Raw genomic sequence first — 12,233 nt, forward strand, 5'->3', positions numbered from 1 at the left:
AGTGCAAGCAGAGGGAGTAGCAAAGGGAGAGAATTTCTAGCAGACTCTGCACTGAGCACAGAGCCCTACTTGGGGCTTGATCTCATGACCCTGAGATCATGAGTTGAGCCAAAACCAAGTCAGACGCTTAACCCAACTGAGCCACCCAGGTACCCCTGATTCCTGTATTTAATGTGCCATTTTTTTTCTTTAGCTGCTTTTTATATTTGCTCTTTGTTTTTCAAATGTTTGATTATGGTGTGCCTAGATTTTTTTATTTGGGGCTTATTCAACGTCTTAGATTTATTAGTTGGTACCTTTTACCATCAAATTTTAAAACATTGTCTTATCTCATTATATATTGCTTCTGCATTCTTTCTCTTTCCTCTCCTTCTGAGACTTCAATTACCCATATATTAAAGCATTTGATATTGTTCCACATATATTGGCCATTCTGTGGTTTGTTGGTTTGTTTTCATTATTTTTTTTCTCAGCTTGGACACTTACTGTTGTCCTGTATAGAAGTTCATTGATCCTTTTTTCTGCTCTGTCTGGTTTGCTCTTAATCATATCTAATGAAATTTTCTTTTCTGATATCATACTTTCTACTTATAACTTTTCCATGAGGCTCTTTTTATAATAGATTGCATGTTTCTGCTAAATTTTCTTGGGCTCTTGATGTTGTTCCATTGCTCTATGTGTCTGTTTTTATGCCAAACCATACTATTTTGATTATTATGGTTTGTAACACAATTTGTAATCAGGAAGTATGATGTCTCCAGCTTTGTTCTTTCTCAAGATGTTTTTGCTGTTCAAGGTGTTTTGTTGCCCTATTCAAATTTTAGATTTGTTTTTCTATTTCTGTGAAAAATGCCATCAGACTTTTTTTAGAGGGATGGCATTGAATCTGTAGATTGCTTTGGGTGGTATGGACGTTTTAACAATATTAATACTTCCAATCCAGGAGCATGGAATATCTTCCATTTATTTGTGTCTCAATTTCTTTCATCACGTTTTCTGTGCACAGATTTTTCACCTCCTTGGTTAGATTTATTCCTAGGCATTTTATTCTTTTGGATGTAACTGTGAATGGTGTTGTTTTCTTAATTTGTCTTTCAGATAAGTGTATAGAAACAACAGATTTTTTTGTATATTGATCTTGTATTCTGCAACTTCACAGAATTCATTTATTAGTTCTAACTAATTTTTTAAAGGGTTTTTTATGTATAAAGTCATGTTATCTGCAAATAGAGACACTTTTACTTCTTCCTTCCTGATTTGGATGCCTTTTATTTCTTTGTCTTGCCTAATTGCTCTGGCTAGGACTTCCAATACTATATAGAATAAAAGTAGCAAAGAGTGGGTATCTTTGTCTTGTTCTTGATTTTAGAGAAAATGTTTTAGCTTTCCACTCTTGAGTATAGAGTGTAGGCTTGTCATATATGGCCTTTATTATGTTGAGGTACATTCCCTGGCACCCACTTTGTTGAGAGTTTTTAATCATAAATCTTTGGTGGGGGCGCTGACTGGGCGTCTCAGTTGGTGAAGCATCCAACTCTTAATTTCAGCTCAGGTCATGATCTCAGGGTTGTGAGATTAAGCCCTAAGTTGGGCTCCACGCTCAGTGGAGAATCACTTGAGATTCTCTCCCTCTCTCTCTGCCTCTCCCTCCCCCCTGTGTCTGCACTCTCTCTCTCTTTCTTTCTCAAATAATAAATAAATAAATCTTTATAAATCTTTGGTAGAATTCACCAATGAGGTCATGTGGCTCTGGGCTTTTTGGCGGGCGGGGGGGAGGTTTTGATTACTAATTCAATCTCCTTACTGGTAATTAGTCTTTTCAGATTTTCTATTTCTTCATGATTCAGTCTGTGTGGGTTATATGTTTCTAAGAATTTATCCATTTCTTCTAGGTTGTCCAATTTATTGGCATGTAATTGTTCCTAATAGTTTCTTATGGTTCTTTGTATTTCTGTGGTATTAGTTGTAATGTCTCCAGATTCATTTCTATTTTATTTATTTGAGTCCTCTTTTTTTCTTGGTGTATCTAGCTAAAGGCTCGTTGGTTTTGTTATCTTTTCAAAAATCCAGCTCTTAGTTTCACTATTTTCTTTTGTCCTTTTAGTCTCTATTTCATCTATTTCCATTCTGATCTTTGTTATTTCCTGCCTTCAAGTAACTTTGGGCTTATTTTGTTCTTCTTTTTTATAGTTTCTTGATGTATCAATTTAAGTTGTTTATTTGAGATCTTTCTTGTTTCTTAATGTCAGTGTTCATTGCTGTGAACTTCCTTTTTAGAACTGCTTTTGCTGTATCCTATAAGTTTTGTATATTTCCATTTTCATTTGTCTTAAGATATTTTTTTAAAGATTTTTTAAAAAGTAATCTCTACTCCCAATGTGGGGCTTGAACTTACAACCCCGAGATCAAGAGTTGCACCCTTCAGATATTTTTTTATTCCTCCTTTGATCCATTGGTTATTCAGTAGCATGTTGTTTCATCTCCACATATTTGTAGTTTTTCAGTTTTCTTTTTGTAATTTATTTCTAGTTTTATAACACTGTAATCAGAAAAGATGCTTGATATTTCAATCTTCTTAAATTTATTAAGACTTGTTATGTGAGCTAACATATGACCTGTTCTGGACATTGTTCCATGTGCACTTGGAAAGAATGTGTTTACTATTGCTTTTGTTAATGTTGATCTAGAATTTCTGATTGTTATCATGACTGCCAAGTTCATGTGATCATCAGGTTAGTGGTGTTAGAAATAGCAGCCTACTCCATAGTCATACTATTAAGTTTGGCATGTGATAGTAAATAAGGCTAGGCTTATGCTGGCAGAGGCAAGAAATCTTTCAAAGTTCTTTCACTGAGAAATTATCTACTTTGATAAGAGAATATTAGTTTGTGTTTTGCCAATTATGTACAGAACAGTTTGCAGAAATCTAGAGGAAGTGAAACAACAGTTCTAATTTTTTGAAATGGTGTTTTAGCAACTCTCTATAGATGCGGGACCTGTGCAGCTGCTCTGCTGGTCTGTATCTGAATCCAGTTCTAGTTCTGGAAGTTCCCTCAAATAAATTCTTTCCTTCTTTATTAGTCCTACTGATCTAGTTTAAGTCCACATTACTCTTACTTGGATTATGATAATACTCCCCTCTTTAGCCACTGTCTCTTCCTATCCATCGTGCATATCACCAGAATGATCTTTCTAAAAGTATTAATTTATAAGTCAGTCTTTTCCACCAGACTGTGAGTTGTTTTATATTCAATAATTTACCTAGGACCTAGCACTGTGCTGACTATATGACAGGTGTTTAAACATATTTGAATGAAGAATGGACAAATTAATATACCAATATTGAACAGTTGGTATTTAATTTTGAAATGTGTCAGACATCTTCCCAACCCCCTTCCTCCACCATGCAAACTAAATTTTCTTTGTGTAGGATTAAAACCATAGTCTTGGCTTTGTCTAACTCGAAATAGTCTAAAATTGGAAACTATAACCTAGACATGGGAGGGCATGGCCCATGAACAGCCTGGTTGGGGAGAAAGTCAAAAAAAAAGAAAAGTGCCCCTAGGTTTACTCAGACCATCCACCAAGTGAAAATCCACTTGCAAGAAAGTGAGAAGTAATTGCACATTGTCAGTATGTTTTTACTGAATTCTGTAGCTTCTTATTTTGCATTTTTTTGCCTTAGTTATTTTTTTAATAACTGATAGCACATATTTTGGACTATTAAAAAGAACTGATCTAGGGATGCCTGATTGGCTCAGTTGGAAGAGTGAACAGCTCTTGATCTCATGAGTTTGAGCCCCATGTTGGGTGTAGAGGTTACTTAAAAAAAAAAAAACTGATCTACGATAACACCATCGGGACTGTCAGAATTCATAGTTTTATCTCTTAACTCTCTAGAGTGGTATTTATCCCGGGTTGCATTCCTTCATGTGGAACTCCACAGTACACACTGATTAGCAGGTAGAAAGTTTTCTGTAGTCTGCGTCTCCCACCCCTGACTTAGAGCTCTATCTTACTTTACAATAAAATATTTATGTTTTACAATATTGTTTATAGTATTTATACATCTTAATCTCAAAGTTAATATAATCATTAATAGGGATAATAGCATGTAATATATTTTTTTTCTCTTATATTTCTGTATTCAAGTCCCTCTCCTTAGCTGAAACTGGTAATCTGCAGAAAATCAGGGAATGTCAATTAGGACAGCATCAGAAGAATGTAAAAGGAAAGTAGAGTTCATATTTCAGCTTGTGACATTTAAGATGAAATTTCACACAAAGGCAATAGTGTTGCAAGAGAGGCTTTGTTAAGATAGAGGATTTTTAAAATTCCTTCATTTCCCCCTTAGCTATCTACTTTTTAAGTAAACTCTACACCCAACATGGGGTTTGAACCCACAACCCCAAGATCCAGAGTCACATGTTCTACCAACTGACCAACCTGGTGTCCTGCCCCCGCCCTCCCCCGCAACCCAGCATATCTCGATCTAGGCTTGAGGAAAAGACACAAAGGGGAAAATGGAAGTGGAGGAAAGCTTGCTCTAGGTCTTGGAGTGTTGTGTGGAAAAGGAGAGAGCTTGAAGGAGGAGGCTGATAGGTCCTGATCACTGTCACTTTTTGCCAACAACCAGGTCAAGACCATATCACATTCTATTGGTGGAGGAGTTTGGTAAGGCAGATGAAGGGCAGCCCTTTAACTTTCCTTAGCTACCTCAGTTCCTGGATAATGTAAGGAGGACCTAGGAGTTCCTATAAGCCCCTAATAGAGAGTATGGCAGGTAGTTGCACTGGGGACAATGGGGACCTAATATGTGAAAAACAGTCATAACTGAGCAGTGGTTACCTGGGCCAAAACATAAAGGAAGGCAAAGTAAAAATGCAGAAGGATCTTCATTATCAGTGAGGCCCAATATACAGGGAGCTCCACTAGCATCCCAAAGCTAAGAGCCCCAACTATAAATTACACTGACTGCAGACCTCACCCCAGGGTGTTGGGAAGACAAAAGATGACCAGGAGCCTGCTGTCATCACTGGAGGCCAGAGAAAAGAGCACATTTCCAGTAAGCCACACCTTTTCCTTTCTTGTAGAGAACTAAGGGAACCGGAGAGAGGAATTCTGAGACTGGTGATTTTTATCTTAAACAGACGAAGATTTATGAAAAAGTCCTCTTTAAAGTACTGCCTCAGGCAAAAATTACCATATTAGGATAGAAATTAAATGTTATTTCATACTCCTCAAACAATAGGGGCTTGTCAGGAAGACCAAATCATTTATAAAGAAAAATAAACATTTTTTTTCTGTTCATTTAAGTTGCAGTGTTAATGAAATTTACAGACCCCCCCCATGAAACATATATAGAAATATTTTCAAAGTTTTACAGCGTATTTGTCTTCTAAGCAACTAAATAAACTCTGAAAATAAATAAACCAAACTCATTTTTACCATGACTTACAGAGTGCAGGGCTCACAAAACACGAGGCAATATGTGATGCTGGAACGAGTTATGGTAGGCGTGAAAATCCTGAGCTTTAAGGACTTCAAACCTGCCATTGTTAAGAACAAGGATAGACTTTTCACCCAGCAGGAAGTATTGTTCACTTTGAGAAATGAACAGATATCAGTTATTTCCACAGACATTACGAATCATCTTCCTTGAAATGTCAAAACAAGACAGAAAGATATCATAATATTCTTTAATTTGGAAAGTTTAAATCACTTCATTAAATTTTTAATGGGTTTATAGACATTCATTGGGTAAGGACAAGATTAAAGAGGACCAGAATTTCTATTTCATATGAAGTCAATTATTTATAAGAATTTATTACATAAAAGGCATCTTTCCAATAATAAGAACTCAATTTCTATTTTTTTTTAAGATTTTAATTATTTGACAGAGAGCGATACAGTGAGAGAGGGAAGACAAGCAGGCAGAGTGGGAGAAGCAGGCTTCCTGCTGAGCAGGGAGCCCAGTGGGGACTCGATCCCAGGACCCTGGGATCATGACCTCAGCCAAAGGCAGATGCTTAATGACTGAGCCACCAAAGCGCCCCTCAATTTCTATTTTTTTTTAAAGATTTTATTTATTTATTCGACAGAGATAGAGACAGCCAGCGAGAGAGGGAACACAAGCAGGGGGAGTGGGAGAGGAAGAAGCAGGCTCATAGCGGAGGAGCCTGATGTGGGGCTCGATCCCGGAACTCCAGGATCACGCCCTGAGCCGAACGCAGATGCTTAACCGCTATGCCACCCAGGCGCTCCTCAATTTCTATTTTAAAATAAAACAATAAAATAGATGCCATAAGGCAGCAGACAATTACTGGTAAGAGAATGTGATGGAGGGGTACCTGGGAGGCACAGGCAGCTATGTCCGACTCTTGGTTTGGGCTCAGGTCGTGATCTCAGGGTCCTGAGACTGAGCCCCCTGTTGGGCTGTGTGCACTCAGCGCTCAGCAGGGAGTCTGCTTGAGATGGTCTCTCTCCCTCTGCTTCTCCCCCCTGCTCACACTTTCTCTAAAACAATTATAAGCTTGGCTATGTAACACTGTCTCCCTCCATCCCCCGTAACTCTGAGCGCAGTCCCTGGCAACATTAGTGTGCTGATAAATGATTAACAACCAGCTCTTGTGAGAATATGGGTGTGATGTGTAGCATTTCACAGTTTTTGTGGTATAAAAACTTCCAACATGGCTGATTTCAAGCTACCAAAGAGATATCACTGAGCTTGGAATTGGAGAGAGATGGGCACAGTTAGCTCCTGCAAGCTCCAGCATACATTTGCCTAGCATCTAGTGTGAATTTAGAATTTCCTTTTTCCTCCTTGAGCATTTGCCATGACGAATAACCAGTCACAAAACTGTTTCTTGTAGCATATCTGCTTTTGGGAGTCTTGCTTTTGATGCTAAAAGCCAATGTTAGGGAGGCATGAACATTGCTAGTTGCTGGTTAATTCTCTTGCAGAGATAAAAATTATTCATTTAGGTACAGGCAGTACAACTTTGCCCAGTTTTTCAAATATCTAGTAAGACAGTAGGTGGGAGAATACAAGATCATCTTTGACACCTTTTAGATTCAAGCAGGAGAGAGGATGGATATTACTATCAGGTGGCCACAGAATGAGCCTATATGATAGCCCGCTCTCTGGATTAGGAGTTCAGAGGCTTGGGTTCTAGTCTCAATTCTGCCGTCAGCTCTCTGTGAGACCTTATTCACTAACGTCTGCTGGGTGTTAGTTTCTTCATCTGAAAAATGAGACAGTTGGGCCAGATCTGTAAAGTCCCATACAGCTCTGTAATTCAAATTATACAAAATAAGATAGAAAATAATAATGAGATGAGGTTAAAAATTAGAAACATCAAAATTATAATTAAATTATATACCACAAATAATTGAAAACAGGCACACAAAGAATTCTTTGCATACCCATGTTCATAGCAGCATTACTCGTAATAGCCAAACGGTAGATGGAACCCAAGTGTCCACAGACAGATGAATGGATAAATGAAACGTGGTCCCTACGTACAAGGAATATTGTTCAGCTTTAATAAGGAAGCAAGAACATTCTGATATGTGCTACACACAGATGAACCTTAAGGACATAATGTTACATGAAGTAAACCAGTCACAAAAGGACAAATACTGTATGATCTCACTTATATGGGGCGCCCAGAGTAGTCAAATTCATAGAGACAGAAAGTAGAAAGTACTGGTTGTCAGGGGCTGGAGGGAGGGTAAAACGGGGAGTTGTTTAACGGGTCTGCAAAAATTCTGGAGATTGTTTGGAGAACAATGAACCGTACACTTAAACACGGTTAAAACGGTAAATTTTATGGTATGTACATCTTGCCACAACTTAAACTTTGTAATTAAAAAACAAATCATGAGGAAATTTTGCAAAAGTTTGGCAGTGATCCTGGGGCTTTGCCAAATCTGCTTCTAGAAATAGCTCTTAGTAGGTGATGGTAGGGCTTCTTAATAAAGTCATGAGTATAAATTAACATCCTGGGGATTTCCAGTAAAGTTGTTAGGAGACACTATCTATATGTGATGACTAAACATAATATTCTGAATTTTAAACACTGTAGACATACTGAGGTGAGGATCAAGTAAAATTTTAAATATCAGTTTTCTCTGATTAGACTATATGAAAGAATGACTCGAAGACAAGCTAAAGTAGAAGATAGAAACCCAGCCGTAAATGGTGGAGCCAGTGGCTGCCCCCATCTGCTGTGATCTCTCTTTTGCTGAATGCTCAGGTGTAGGCATTTAACCCTCCCTGCTGCTCACAAGTTCCTGCTGGCAGCTCAGGCATAGGACGGTGCCAGGCAGCCTGGCATCTGAGAGGAAGTTCTGAACATCTGGCTTTGTCCCTCCCATGGTGCGTGCCTGAGTCATCTCTGCTGTAACAAAATGCTGGATTTTTGAGTAGCATGACAGTGTCCTGCATTTTGCTCTTCACTATCTTACAAATTCAGGCATGTAAGTAAGGGGGAATGTGGGCTAATAGTTTGCTTTTAGCTTACTTTTCCACCCAGAAAGGCAGGGATATGCTACCATTTAAGGTGATGTAAGGTCAAGGCCCTGCCTTTGAATATAGACCCACTGATGGGAGTTCCACGTCCCCTTTCTTGCACAAACTACATACTTTTTATTTCCAGTTTTAGTTCTTGAAACTACAGCAAGAGACAAAAAACACTGTTGGAGAAGCATTTTGAATACAGAATTTATCCAGATTTTCATTTTTTCCTAATCTCTTACAGTTGTCCTATTTATACTTAATTGTACACAACTAATTTTTTTTTAAAGATTTTATTTATTTATTTGACAGAGAGAGAAATAGCCAGCGAGAGAGGGAACACAGGCAGGGGGAGTGGGAGAGGAAGAAGCAGGCTCCCAGCAGAGGAGCCTGATGTGGGGCTCGATCCCAGAACTCCAGGATCACGCCCTGAGCCGAAGGCAGACGCTTAACGACTGAGCCACCCAGGCGCCCCAACACAACTAATTTTTTATTGATAAATTTTTTTTTTAGCCATTTGCCATCATTGAATATATCTGAAACTTTCAAAGAAACAGGTCTTTTTTTTCTTTTCTTTTCTTTTTTCAAATTTTTATTTAAATTCTAGTTAGTTAATGTACAGTCCATTAATGGTTTCAGGAGTAGAATTCAGTGATTCATCACTTACATCCAACACCCAGTGCTCATCAGAACATGCGCCCTCTTTAATGCCCATCACCCGTCTAGCCCATCCCGCATCCACCTCCCTCCATCAACCCTCCATTTGTTCTCTATCCTTAAGAGTCTCCTATGGTCAAAGAAACAGGTTTTGCTTTGGATGAGTATTAGTTTTTCTAATGTTCACTTGAATGTTGTAATTATGGAAACATCAACTGACACAACAGGTTTGGGAACAAATTCAGCTAATGATTTACAAGTCTTGGTATATTTACAAAATTCACAATATTTACAAAAATTCAATATTCACAATATTTATAAAATTCACAATATTCTGTTGGCGGCTATAGCAGAAAGCTGCCTGCTAGCCCAGCAGCAAGCAGCCAGCCTGCCTGTCTCTTCTCTTCTCTACCTGACCTCATTGCCCAGATAACTCTTCTCATCCCACAGCTTTCAATGCCATCAATACAAGGATACCTTCCAGAGAAGTGTCTTTAGCCTGGATCTCTCCCTTGAACCGCAGTCTCCTGTATCCAGTTCCCCATCTGCATTTCCATTGAGGAGGCACTTCAAGTTGAATGGGTTCAAAGGAAAACTCTTCATTCCATGTCCCTCAAACTTGCCCCTCTCCCTTCTTTCCCATCTTAAAATAAATATAAAATAAAACAAAATGCAACTCCATTCTTCTAGTTGCTTAAGCTAATAACCTGGCTGTCACACCGCACACTCAAGCTGCAAGTATATTCTGTCGACTTTACTTTGGAATTATATCTCAAACCTCACACTTCTCTCTACTGCTGAGAGTGTAGTGCAAAGCGCATTTACCTCTTGCTGAGACCATGACAATAGCATCTTCATTGGTCTTCCTGCTGCTACCCTTGCCCCCTATTGTGTATGCTCTCTAGAGCAGCCAAAAAGATCCATTCTAAAATGTTGTTAGATCTTGTTATTCCTTTGCTCGAAACCCTTCCATGAACTTCCTTGTCATTCAGAAAAAAAAAAAAAATCTAAATAACTTATCATGATCTCTGAGGCTCACTGTGATTTACTTCCCAACCCCCTCCCCGATGACATTTCCTAAGCTTTTACCCTCCCAAGTGTCACTGGGCCACGCAGACGCCTTGAGATCCTTGAATGCACTAAGCATGCCCTCCCAACTCCAACCCCTACCCTACCCCCTCTCTGTCCCCAGGGCCTTTTCACTTTAGGATCTGCCTGGAATGGTCTTCCCTAGATATCCATTTGGGTCCCTCCTTCACCTCCTTTAGGTCTTTGCTCAAATATCACCCTCTCACCAGCCTGTGGACTTAACTGAGATGATAATGGTATTAAGATTCATATTTGCTGATTCATTAGCCCCCTGCCTCTAGAGGCTGAGTCCCCAGGTATTTCTGAGTGTGTTCAGAGGCAAGCCTAGGCATTCCTCTCCACTCCAGCTGCTTCTTGGAGGTTAATTTCAGCAATGCACTTGAGAATATTGGTCAGCCCTGGTACATGTCTGCTCTCTGCTCTTGAGATACCAGAACCACCCTCTCCCATACCTTCTCTTGGCTTTGTGTTTCTACCTAGGTGCCTAAGCACAAAACAAAAAACAAACAAACAAACAAACAAACAAAAAACGCTTCCTACCTCCATCAGTCCAAAAGGAAAAGCTCATCTGTGGAGCACCTTTTAAAAGTATCAGGCACAGAGGCTGGGGAATGTGGAGGAACACTCCACAAATATTCACAAATTATTTCAAAGTAAGAGAGCCACAGAATTACTGCGTCTGGAGCTGGAAAAAAACCTAAAGATCATCTAAAAATAAATGAAAGCCATCATTGTGAATATTTTTAATGAAGTTGTGTCAGAATGTCAATGAACTTACTCTACAATATCAAGTCACTTGCATGAACAATAAATGCAATACTTCCTTGCTATTTCTGGCACAGATGTAAAAGTCTCAGCTAATCAGTGAAGCCATCCAGTTGCTCCCTTTATGTGCACCTGTACCTACCCCTAGCTCCTTCTCTCATCTTCTCTTCCTTTGCTCACCTTTCAAGTGTTTCTTCTGCATTCCACAGTCTATGGTGAAGTTTAAGCTAATTCATTTTTGAAGATTGCCTTGTGCATTGTCTTATTTAGAATAGATGTCTTAGTTAGAATGTTTTTAAGGGTGTGTACTATGTTTATTTCTTCTGTTGGCTCCCCTAACAGCTCTATGTTCATGGTAGGTGGTTAAATAAATTTTTTACCTGAATAAACTATCAAAAAATTTCACCATTAAACCCACCTATGACCTGTGTTCCTTTGCTATAAATCATTTTTTGGTTCATTTCTTTCATTCAGCGAAATGTTTGCTGCTGTGGGAGATTGAATAAGAGAGTGAAAAGAAAACTTGAGCAATGTCCACAATAGCCAAACTATGGAAAGAGCCCAGATGTCCATGGATATGGAATGGGTGAAGATGATATGGTGTGTGTGTGTGTGTGTGTGTGTGTGTGTGTGTGTGTATATATATATGATAATGGGATATTACTTAGCCATCAAAAAATGAAGTCTTGCTATTTGCAATGACATGGATGGAACTAGAGGGTATTATGGGGAGTGAAATAAGTCAATCAGAGAAAGACAGTTATACAATCTTAGTCATATGTGGAATTTAAAAAACAAAACAGAAGATCTTAGGGGAAGGGAGGGGAAAAATAAAACAAGATGAAATCAAAGAGGGAGAAAAACCATAAGAGACTCTTAATCATAGGAAACAAACTGAGGGTTGCTGGAGGGGTGGGGGTGGGGGATGGGGTAACTGGGTGATGGGCATTGAGGAGGGCATGTGATGTAATGAGCACTGGGTGTTATATACAACTGATGAATCACTGACTGCTATCTCTGAAACTAATAATACATTATATGTTAATTAATTGAATTTAAATAAAAATAAATAAATAGATAAATAAATAAGAAAACATAAATTAATTAAAAGAAAACTTGAGGGTACTCCCTTGGCTTCTGTTTGACCAACTGGGTGGATGTTTGTACCATTTATTGAGAGGGGATGACTAAGAGAGGGAGAAGC

The 12,233-nt window shown here is 38.7% G+C and overlaps 1 long non-coding RNA gene across 1 annotated transcript in view; it reads left to right on the forward strand.

The window, feature by feature from the left end:
- Positions 1 to 11,332, forward strand: part of LOC103661878 — a 43,513-nt gene extending 32,181 nt beyond the window's left edge. Inside the window, exon 3 of the long non-coding RNA XR_005833190.1 lies at positions 9,626 to 11,332. This is a non-coding gene — a long non-coding RNA (uncharacterized LOC103661878). The remainder of the gene's footprint in view (positions 1 to 9,625) is intronic.
- Positions 11,333 to 12,233: the final 901 nt, after the last annotated feature.

This window comes from Ursus maritimus, unplaced genomic scaffold (genome assembly GCF_017311325.1).
Source record: "Ursus maritimus isolate PB19 unplaced genomic scaffold, ASM1731132v1 scaffold_7, whole genome shotgun sequence".
NCBI classification, from domain to species: Eukaryota; Metazoa; Chordata; class Mammalia; order Carnivora; family Ursidae; genus Ursus; species Ursus maritimus.